Genomic DNA, 12,238 nt, shown 5'->3' on the forward strand with positions numbered 1-12,238 from the left:
GGAAATAGGAAGTACAATGCCTGCACTTTAAAGAAGGGGTTTAGGATATTGACAGTTTGGAGGGACATCTAAACTGTTATATCTGAGTGCCTCTGCAAAGACAGTGATTATGTAAGAGTGATGGTGAAAGTGTTGAATGATAAAAGTTTTTTCTTTCTTTCTGAGTTTTTTTTTCTTTTTGGGTCACCCTGCCTCGGTGGGAAACAGCCGACATGTATAAAAAAAAAAAAAAAAATGCATCTGCTAAATAGTTCTGCATATCAGAAAATAAATGAGAGGACAAATTATACTAGTAATTAAATAGGGACCCTTGCAAGATACTTTTCCAGTGTGAAAAAGAAAATCGTATTAAAGAAAAACCAGTTTTAAGTACGTGTAATCGTCCTTACAAGAAACTATCACGGAAGTCATGCTGTGAGAATACTGGTAATCATCTTTCAAGACTCAGTCAATCTCCATATTCTAACCGAGGTTTAGTCAAGGTGAACCTTATGTTGATTTGCTCAGCCCTCATACAAATTACTGTACTCTCAGAAAATGATCTGGTAATGATTGCTAACAATAGTGAAATTCAAATATTTCAATAAACTATAAAATTATTCTTCACCTCAACAGAAATGAGATAATTAGTAGTCAAACTGCTTGACTTACAGTATACATGTACAATATCCAAGATTTTGATTGGGTACTCCAAAAGGAAATGAAGTATCAGCCTTTGCTTTGCATAAACAGGGGCTTTCCAAGAGTAATATTAGTCATCCAATTTTGTAAAAAACTATTTATCACGTGGAAAAAAGTATTATTAACCCTTAAACTGTCCAAACGTAGATCTATGTTCACGTGTGTAGCGCTCTGACCTTGATTTTCCCCATTTGAAAGCACGTAAAAAATACGTAGATCTACATTCGGAGCCCCTTGCACGTGGACGTAGATCTACGTTTGGACAGTTTAAGGGTTGATAAACAGATCTCTCTCTCTGAATTAAACTTTGAAATATTCATCGTTACCTAAAAATAGTCTTCAAGAATATTCGTTTTCCTCTGAACTACCACTGAGATACAATTTTCAGATCGAGCCACATACCCAGAATGGTTTGGTTGATCTTGCAATTTTTTTTTAGGCAAGTCATTATTTTAAGGCTTCCAGAGTGGCAATCACAATGTCTTATAGATGCTGTAAAAGGAAGAAGTATCCAAGACCCTTATTATCTACAATCTTATTTACATTTCATTGCCATTAGTTTGAGAATTCCATCATGAAAATTTCCAAGTACATGCCAATAATCAGCCATTCAAAGAGCTTACATTCATCCATTAAGCTACAGAGCTCTCTATGTTGTACGTATTCTGTTCTGATTAAGAACCTTTAATACTTGTGATAATTTGATGTACACCTGCAACTGGTTTCAAGTCATTTTCTACATCCACAGCCTGGCCTAGAACCAAGGCTTTTTGGTGTTTGTCTGGTCAACCAGGCTACTGCTGTTGGCAGCCTTATGGGCCACATAGTCATCGCAGCCCAGTTTATCTGGTACTTGGCAAGCAAAGGTACTGATCCAGTTTCTTCTTGAAGTCCTCTACACTTATTCCTGCAGGGAAGGCAACAGCCCCCAGTACCATCTGCAGGTAATCAAGCCAAGATACGTGACATTCTTTATTCTTTATTTTGCTGAAAATATTCATAAACTGACTACACACAATACCTGTTAATGGCTCAGCAACAAATGTTCAATGAAGCTAAAAGTTATTTTCCTTTAATTTCATAAGAAAAACAAACAGGAGGGCAGCTTCTAGAAGTCATGCTAGAAATTTAAGAGTATTAGTGCATCTGATCTTGCCACACACCTCTCATACTAAAACATGCAGCATTCTATTGCATTTTGGGTCATCCTACCTCAGGAGATATCAGACATGTTAAAAAAATATGCTGACAAAAATAGCTACACACCACAGTGCTTAATTTAGGTGGTCCACCTAAATTAACCCTTTGAGGGTCAACAGGCCTTCTCCGAGACTCGTTCTCAGGGTCGGCCAAATTTAAAAAAAAAATATTTTTTTCTTATGAAAAGATAGAGAATCTTTTCCTGATCATAATGACACCAAAAGTATGAAATTTGATGGAAAACTTACGGAATTATGCTCTCGCGAAGTTAGTGGTCTCGGTGATGTTTACGCATCGGCAATTTTGTCCACTTTGAGCCTCATTTTCGGCCAATTCCACTGTACTAGTCGACAAAAAACATGAATATTTAGCTAGAACTCCATTTTTTCTATCGAATGAGTGCAAGAAACCACCCATTTACCAATTGCAACTATCCAGTACAGTGGTCAGAATTTAGCAATTTTGCCAATTTCACACAAATTTCAAGATGCCAATTTCCAAATAGGGTCCAGAATAAACAAGAGACATTCCTGGCACTAAAATGACATTTCCTCTGTTCATTAGTCACGTCTCAAGGCCCCTCTTACATTCTTTTGCTTTCCACTTTGAATTTTTATTCTCACAAAAAATAGAAGATTTACTGTTATGCAGACTACTGCATTAGTGTAAAAAATGGTATAAATAATATTGGCACACTTGTGAAAGAATATTAGACTCGCCAGTTGACGTGTATTGGACGCTTGGCATGATTTGTTTACTTTTGAACTTTGGTAAAAATCGAACATTTCTGCTACTTTGAGCTCAATTTCAAGGTACTTTTAATTGTAAAACCAGTCAAAATCATCTCAATTTCTGTAATATGTCTTCCATTCTATAAAATGAGACCAAGAAAACTAGAATACAACAATAAATACACCATACGAAAATACAGTGCAAAGTCGCTGTTTTATTCCAAAAAAACGGTCAAAGTTTTTTTTTTCTCATTATGCACTGTGTGCGGCAGGATTTTTTTTATACTGTGCACACTGACCACAGACCCATTCTTTCATATGTAGGCCTACCAGCTTTCTCCCACTAGACATGAGAGCGCTAGAATTTAGGCATACTAGTACATCAAAAACCCTGGGTCGTAAGCCGTACTAGTACGGCCGAAACCCCCAAAGGGTTAAGCACCTGTAGTGTGTTGCCATGACCTGTGGGTCACCTGACAGCATGCCACCACTCAAGGCCACAACATGCAGCAAGCAAACCTATATGGCATGTGTTAATTGTAGTGAATATGGAAAAAAAATGAGAAGATGAAGAACGACAAATTAGTATGATCAGAAAAAAAAAAAATGATACCAGCAGTAAAAAAAATAAAGCAGGGCACAGAATGGGTGAATATGAAAACTGTACCAACTTCTAAGTGTATGGACCACTAACACTCCCTCATGTCAAGTATAGGAAGAACTAATAAGACATGTACAACATCTGAGTGCTTTACTGGTAGACTTTTTTTGCCTGCACAGAAGGCATTATCAATCTAACAATTTGTGTTAAAGTCTGCTGTGCAGGCAAAAAGCCTTTCATAATCACTAGATTGATGTCTGCTGTGCAGGTGGAACATCTCTCAATAAAGATATCCAGGTGCTGTGCCTGTGTCTTATTCATCAAATGGTCTACCCTGAGTCTACCTGGAGGGTATTCCCGGGATCAACGTCCCCACGGCCCGGTCCATGACTAGGTCGGTATAGTATTATATTTCTGATCTAACGATACAAGGACATGCAAGAATACATCACTCAAATGAAACCTAATTAAAGAACTATAATACAGGAATACAGTAGAGTACATAAAAACTGCAAAAAGCTACAACCTAGGGCTGTCCGTTAAATTTTGCAAGAGGGAGCAAAGGAACAGGCAACCCTAACTTTCATATCAATGTGATCATTTTCCCTTAAACACAATCCTGATTCACTGCCCCACTTTCCTCAACCTTCCCAGCAGATGCCCATGCTAAAAAAAAAAAAAAAAAGTCAACTATTGTTGTAGAAATCCAATACAAAAATAAAAACTAAACTTTAAATGTGTACAACGCACCATTCAACAACATAAGGAAAAGATAAATTCAAAAAGGATAAAAGGCTCGTTAAACAGAAGATGTCAGAGCACTGAAAAATAAAAAAAAGAACGAATAGAGGAAAGTTGCAAACCCAGAGACTTCAGAGATTCAACAGGCCAAGAATGAACAGACAAATGTACACAGGAAGGAAGGAAGAAAAAGAAAGAAGCTTTGGAAAAAATGGGAGAGAGCAATATGGATCCAAATATTTTTATCAAGTGTGAAAGACAAAATACAGCGGAACCTCAGTTTTCGGTTGACCTGGTTTTCGTCGAATTTGGTTTTCGACGACATTTTTCATCAAAATTTTGTCCCAGTTTTCATTGAATTGACAGTGGGCCACCATACCAAATGTGTCCGCCCGCACCCACACAAAGCAACCCACATGTTGAGTCAGTCTGGTTTTGTTTCTCGTTGGTAGAGGGTGGTAGTGTTGGTGGTAGTGATAGTGGTAGAGATAACCTCTCCTCCCTCTCCCCTCCTTGCTGTCTTCCATACGCCAACAAGAGTCTTCAATAAAAGTTAAAGTGATGTTAAATGTTCATTTATCTATTTCATTAGTCCTTCATATTTATTTCTCATTGTTTTCTGTATGTAAAACTATGGTTAGTCTCTATATAATGTATTTTTTGTTAATCTTTTGGGTGTCTGGAATGGATTAATTGGATTTACATTTTCTTATGGGAAATATTACTTCAGTTTTCACTGAATTCGGTTTTCGTCAGACTTTCTCGAACGAATTAATGACAAAAACTGAAGTTCCACTGTACTAAGAATCAAAGACAACAAAAGCTGAAATGGAAGAGGAAATATAAATTAAATATGACATTCTTCAAGGTGTATACAGAACAGAACAATTTATAAGTAACAGATTTGAGGCTGCTAACAGCCAGGAGAAAAACACACTGAAATATCCAATGAAATAGTAATGAAGCTGTTACTGGATGTTGGCAAGATAAAAGCAAATAATATCATAAGAGCTAGAACCATGGATTATGAAAGAATTTGCAGAAGAATGAAACTATCTACTATGGATTTTTTTTTTTACTTTTATTATGTGAATGCTTGTTTAGTATTCAGTCACACACTGACATCCTAGGATGATCCTCATCACTTCATTATGCAATTTTTTAAGTCCTCCAAGCATCTGTCTGACAAAAGAACAAGCAGGGATGTGGCATAGTCAAACTGTTATCTGATGGAAGCAAAATAGAGGACATCATTTTCACATTAACACTTTATCCAGGGTGAAATCCTACCAAAGCCCTTTCTTTGAATCAATAACAAAATATGGTTGCAACAAGTCCTAACAGCGAAATCTTGAATCCCAGATATTTGTATCAGGTTACACATTTTAGCCAAGACCCATCATGTTACCAGATCTTGAAGATGGCACCTCTCTGTCTGAGAGCACACAGGCGAGCAAACCCGCCCTTTGCTCTCAACACCCATCAGGTGTAATAAAGCTATAAACCCAAAATTTAAAAGTGTCATGCAATACGGATGTCATCAGTATATATACATTAGTAGATATATATATATAAAACTCTATAGAATATGCTAAATGTAATAGCCTTTAAATCATCATTCTCCCACTTATTACTGGGAGCCCAGGCACGTCTACATCTCTCATGTAAAACGCATTAATGCTACCTCTATAGTACTGTAAATGGAAATTCTTGACAATATACATCAGCAGCTACCTTCCCTTCCTTCCTTCCTTTAATGGTAGCCAAGTTTTGACTTTTTTAATTGTACAAATGCAACAAGCTTCAAATGTAACAAGTTTTTGAGTCCTGAATTTTTAGATCACAGGACAACAGTTAAGCTCTTGCTATGCAAGATCTAAGTAATCACCATTTATAGGGAAGTTATACAGTATATTTTTTGACAAAACTTGCCTTGTTGGGTAGTTTTATCATCAGTTAAATTAGTGCATTGAAGCCTGAATTGATCATCCAAAAATATGTTTATATAAAAAGATGCAATACACTTCAAATTATAGTTATATATAGTAAGTAGTACTATATTCAGCTATATATCAGGGCCTTTTAACAAAGTAATGTACACATAAATAAGTACAATCTCTGAACAGTACAGATGGAAAATGTACAGTATCTTATGTCTGTGAACCAAAGGTAGCCGACTGCTACCGTATGTACGAATTTATAGCTGTGCAGTACTAGATAAAGCACTATAAATTTATTGCACCACCGGCAATGTTTCATCGCAATGTCCCCTTTACTGTAACCAATAAAATGACTAACAGTCCTGGTTGTGGAATAGGGAAAACAAAACATCCTATAAAAATGTATAAATATATTTACTGTATCAATTAATCTGAAATCTATTCTGCTTCTAAATTTAGGTTGAAGAGGGTATTTAGCAGTTGGTTGTAACACCATTAATCACATTAACTTTAGTCAGTACAGTATTCAAATTTAAGTTTCTTATGATGCACACTATAGTGTTTAAAAAATACATAATATGACATCTTTTCTATTCAAAACTGCAGATAAAAACTTGGAAATTAGTTTACAGAAAAGTACTGTATACTTTTTTGAGAAAAGAACAGGAAATAGTTTGACCAGTGACAATATTATTCAGTTGTTCACAGTTACAATGTCTGAGGACCTGGGATGGTGTGTAGCCTTCAGCTTATTCATCGGTGATACCAATATCCTGTAAAGCCCATTCCAGAATTATATAATTTTTGTAAACACCCATACACTGCTTCAGAGTAAAAGGATCTACTAAAATAATTATCACAGACAAATCAAAGATAGAATTAAAAATTCAAATCTGTAGCCTTTGCTTTCAAGCAATAAATTACGTGAATTTTAAACCATCAAAGCAGTTTTGCCACCACTTTTTGGGCCTAAAATTCTAGAATTGGCTTTAGTAATACATGTATAAAAATTCTTCTTCTGAAGATTACTGGTACTGTACATTATGTAGTCTAAATCTTAGAGCACAGCTCAAAAGAATGTGGAAAATCTGTGTCAAAATAAATATGAATGAGTAAATTTTGACATCAGGGAGCATTTGAAGAGTAGTCAAGACAAACGGACTATTAATCAAACACCTCAATGACACGCCTGAAAATTCACAAAAATGACCCTCCAATATACCAAGGGTCTATCAAAATTTCTGCCTCCCCCCCTCCCTTCCTTTACCTTTAAGATGAGTACAGTGGACTCCCGCCTTACAATATTAATCCGTTCCTGAGAGCGCATCGTAAACCAAAATTATCACAAACCGAATTAATTTTCCCCATAAGAAATAATGGAAATCAAATTAATCTGTTCCTGACACCCCAAAGTATGAACAAAAATTTTTTTTACCATATGAAATGTTAATTTTAATACACACAAACTGAAGAAGACATGCACAATTGCTACTCTACTAAGAATAGAATACATGACACTTACCTTTATTGAAGATCTGGTGATGACTGATGGGATGGGAGGAGAGGAGAGTGTGGAAGTTATTGTTTAGAAGGGAATCCCCTTCCATTAGGACTTGAGGTAGCAAGTCCTTTTCCAGGGTTACTTCCTTTCTTCTTTTAATGCCACTAGGGCCAGCTTGAAAGTCATTGGACCTCTGTCGCACAACAAATCTGTCCAAAGAGCTCTGTACCTCACTCCTTCCTTCAAGACTTTCCTAAAATGGGCCAAAACATTGTCATTGTACAGGTTGCCAACATGGTTTGCAGTGGCTGTGTCAGGGTGATTTTCATCCGTAAAGGTTTTCACTTCAACCCACTTTGCACACATTTCCTTAATCTTTGAAGTAGGCAACTACCTCAATTTCTCTCTCCCCTCCTCTGAAGCAGTTTCCTCAGGTCTGGCCTCTTGCTGTTGAAGATGATCTTGCAGCTCATCAGTGTTTAGTTCTTCACTGTCCTCCTCCACCAACTCTTCCACATCCTCCCACTAACCTCCAACCTCAAGGACTTCCCCAATGCCACAATGGATTCCACAACTGGTATACGCTTCTCAGGGTTAGCCCCAAATCCTTCAAAATCCCTTTCTTCTACACATTGTGGCCACAGTTTCTTCCAAGCAGAGTTCAAGGTCCTCTTAGTCACTCCCTCCCAAGCCTTACCTATAAGGTTTACACAACTGAGGATACTAAAGTGATCTTTCCAAGACTCTAATAGTCAATCGAGTGTCTGAGGTCACTTCAAAGCACTTTTGAAACATAGCTTTTGTGTAGAGTTTTCTGAAGTTTGAAATGACCTGCTGGTCCATGGGCTGCAGGAGAGGAGTGGTATTAGGAGGCAAAAACTTGACCTTAATGAAGCTCATGTCCCCAGAAAGTCGCTCTGCCAAGTCTGAAGGATGAACAGGAGAATTGTCTAATACCAGGAGGCACTTAAGGTCCAATTTTTTTTTTCCATTAGGTAATTTTTCACAGTGGGGGCAAATGCATGGTGTAACCAGTCATAGAAAAAGTCCTTAGTGACCCATGCCTTACTGTTTGCCCTCCACAGCACACACAAATTAGCCTTGAGGACACTGTTTTGCCTGAACGCTCTGGGAGTTTCAGAGTGATACACCAATAAAGGCTTCACTTTCCAATCACCACTAGCATTAGCACACATCAAAAGAGTAAGCCTGTCTTTCATAGGCTTATGTCCTGGGAGAGCCTTTTCCTCCTGAGTAATGTAGGTCCTGCTTGGCATTTTCTTCTAAAACAGGCCTGTTTTGTCGCAATTAAACACTTGTAATAATGTTGGTAGAATTACCGACAATATGTAAAGTAAAAGGACACAAGTGCAACTAATGTGACATTTTATTGTGGCATTAGTTGCACTTGTGTCCTTTTACTTTACAATTAAACACTTGTTCAGGATTCAATTCTTCACTGTCTATGTACTCCTTGAATTCCTTCACATATTTTTCAGCTGCTTTTTGGTAGGAACTGGCAGCCTCACCATGCCTTATCACACTATGTATGCCACTACGATTCTTAAATCTCTCAAACCAACCATTGCTGGCCTTAAATTCACTCACATCACCACTAGTTGCAGGCATTTTTCTAATTAAATCCTCATGCAACTTCCTAGCCTTTTCACACATGATCGCTTGAGAGATGCTATCTCCTGCTATCTGTTTTTCGTTTATCCACACCAATAACAGTCTCTCAACATCTATCACTTGCGATCTCTGTTTCAAAAACAAAGTTGCACCTTTGGCAAGAACAGCTTCCTTGATTGCCGTTTTCTTGGCCACAATAGTAGCAATGGTTGATTGGGGGTTTTGTGTACAACCTGGCCAGCTCGGAGACACGCACTCCACTTTCATACTTAGCAATGATCTCTTTCTTCATATCCATAGTAATTCTCACCCTTTTTGCTGTAGGGTTGGCACTAGAAGCTTTCTTGGGGCCCATGGTGACTTATTTTGCAGGTGCAATCACTAAAAAGGCTGTGATAATATGAAATGTTCCGATTGTATGCTTGGAAGCGACCGCGGTGGCTGGCTTGTAAACACTGGCACCCACGGAACAAGCAAGGCAGGCTCAGGCCGCACGTGGACGCGTCTCGAACGAATCGTGTTGAGCGAGTTTTTTTAGCGCTAGCCGAGGCAAAATTTTTGCGTTAAAATGTATCGTAGGTGGATTTAACGTTATGCGATGCGTTCGTTAGGTGAGAGTCCACTGTATATACATATATATACATTATATATATATATATATATATATATATATATATATATATATATATATATATATATATATATATATACAGTGGACCCCCGGTTAACGAACTTTTTTCGTTCCAGTAGTATGTTCAGGTGCCAGTACTGACCGAATTTTTTCCCATAAGGAATATTGTGAAGTAGATTAGTCCATTTCAGACCCCCAAACATACACGTACAAACGCACTTACATAAATACACTTACATAATTGGACGCATTTGGAGGTGATCGTTAAGCGGGGGTCCACTGTATTTATTTAACAAGTCGGCCATCTCCCACCGAGGCAGGGTGACCCAAAAAGAAAGAAAATCCCCAAAAAGAAAATACTTTCATCATCATTCAACACTTTCACCTCACTCACACAATCACTGTTTTTGCAGAGGTGCTCAGAATACAACAGTTTAGAAGCAAATACGTATAAAGGTACACAACATATCCTTCCAAACTGCCAATATCCCAGTGCAGGCATTGTACTTTCCATTTCCAGGACTCAAGTCCGGCTATATAAAAATAACCGGTTTCCCTGAATCCCTTCACTAAATATTACCCTGCTCACACTCCAACAGCTTGTCAGGTCCCAAATACCATTCGTCTTCATTCACTCCTATCTAACACGCTCACGCACGCTTGCTGGAAGTCCAAGCCCTTCGCCCACTTTCTATACCTGTATAGGGAACCCTTGAATTAAAGGAATGCTACGGAAGGGGAAGTGCAATTTATTGATCACTGTTCATAGATTCCAAATTATGAAATTTATTTTTCGTGATCATAACAAATAGACAAAATTCATGATCACACAAAGGACAAAGTTCTGAATCAGCAAATTTGGTCCAGTGATTCATAAGACTACTGAACGCACAATATGTAACCTGAAAAACAGTACAGTACAACTATATACCATCAATAAAAATGAAGGTGAAAGTACAAGAGTAAAGTATATATGTACAGTATAGGAATTCTGTAGTAGTTTACAGTAATTTTACTTACCTTTTATTGTGGTGAAAGACAAACTGCTATGAGCAATAGTAACGACAGAATAACTTTTGTTCCGAGTCAGAGGAGGTGTAAAGTTCCACTAGTATCTACATTAAACTTACAAGCATAGTTTGTTTAAGAGCATAGTTTGTAAGTCTGTCTTTGCTTCTATGGATATCACTTTCTTAACACTATTCCTCACATAACAGTGTCAATGAGACAACAGACTCAACCTTCCTTATTAATTCAAGTTCCCCCTTAACACAGAGTTAAACATTTCCTCTTGGTAGTACTTCCACTTGTTTCAGAAGCCATTGTTAATTGCACTTTACTTATTATGTTAATGAAGCCACACAAAACACTGTAAATTTGAGGAACTGGAGACTAAATGAGGAGTGAGAGTGAGCTAGCACAGAAACTGACACGGGCAGATTACGGCTCAGGAAACAATGAACAGGTTCCTAACATGGACACTATAGCCTGTACCAAAGAAATGTCAGAATTATCAGACTTGGTCCGTTGATTCAGAACACAAACACTATCGCTGTGGGCAAAATCCGAATCCATTTTGTCTAATGATCCCAATATTTGTCCAGCCAATTTTATTGTCCATAATTTCCAAAAAATCTGTTAAACGGGGGGTCCGTTAATTCAAGGTTTTACTGTACTTCTGAAATGAGGTACCCAGTAAATATAAAAACAATTGAGTATTCAATAAATTATATGAAGATGGAACACTAGGAACATTGCTCTATCTCTGTAACTACAATTAGGCAATTCCCTTCACCAACACAAACACACACCCATACCCACCCCTACACACACCTGTTCAAAACTAGCATACAAATCAGAATACAGTATGACACAATTTTATATTTATTCTAATTCAATAACATTCTTAAAAAAATGCAGCAAAATCAGTTGGCAATGTCAGGAAGGAAACTTATTTAAATAAAGTTAGAGATGTCCTTGAAAACACAAAAGGTAAAAAAAAAAAAAAAAAAAAAAAAAAAAAACACTGAAGACAAAGGTACAGCAAAATCCTTTCTAGGCTTGCAATTTCAAATAAAACTATGAAGCACACCACAAGCATCTTCTTGCCAACTGCATAACTTAATAAATGATAAATAAGGTGAAAATTAGTTAGTATATTGACCAGAGGTTTTTTCCTGGTCCAGGTGAGAATCATGATAGGAATGCAAGCGGGCTACACCCCTCTATGAAGCTCAAGCAGTTTGCATAATCTGTGGTTTAATGCAAGGCAGTTCCTAGCACTATATTTGTACATTTTAAGCACTGTTTTCTTCATGATATTAATAAAATTTATACATGTATTGGTTTTTTTTTTTTTTGCTTATTAGTTTTTATACTTAAAAATGGGCAAAGATGGAAAAGCTATAATATTAGAGAACTTACAAACCAGATTCATATCTGATCTTTGTAACCACTTTATGTTGCGGGCAACACACCCGCAACACAATTTTTGTGTAACTTCCCCAAATAGCATCTACTAAACAAATTATATTTTCTTTACTACGGTATTTACATTAGAGGCTTTGAGGTTACTTAGCC

At 37.2% G+C, this 12,238-nt stretch overlaps 1 protein-coding gene across 3 annotated transcripts in view; it reads right to left on the reverse strand.

Moving 5' to 3' along the window:
• Positions 1 to 12,238, reverse strand: part of Lasp (LIM and SH3 domain protein Lasp) — a 161,604-nt gene that overhangs the window by 45,716 nt on the left and 103,650 nt on the right. The window lies entirely within an intron of this gene.

This window comes from Cherax quadricarinatus, chromosome 41 (assembly GCF_038502225.1).
Source record: "Cherax quadricarinatus isolate ZL_2023a chromosome 41, ASM3850222v1, whole genome shotgun sequence".
In the NCBI taxonomy this organism is placed as follows: Eukaryota; Metazoa; Arthropoda; class Malacostraca; order Decapoda; family Parastacidae; genus Cherax; species Cherax quadricarinatus.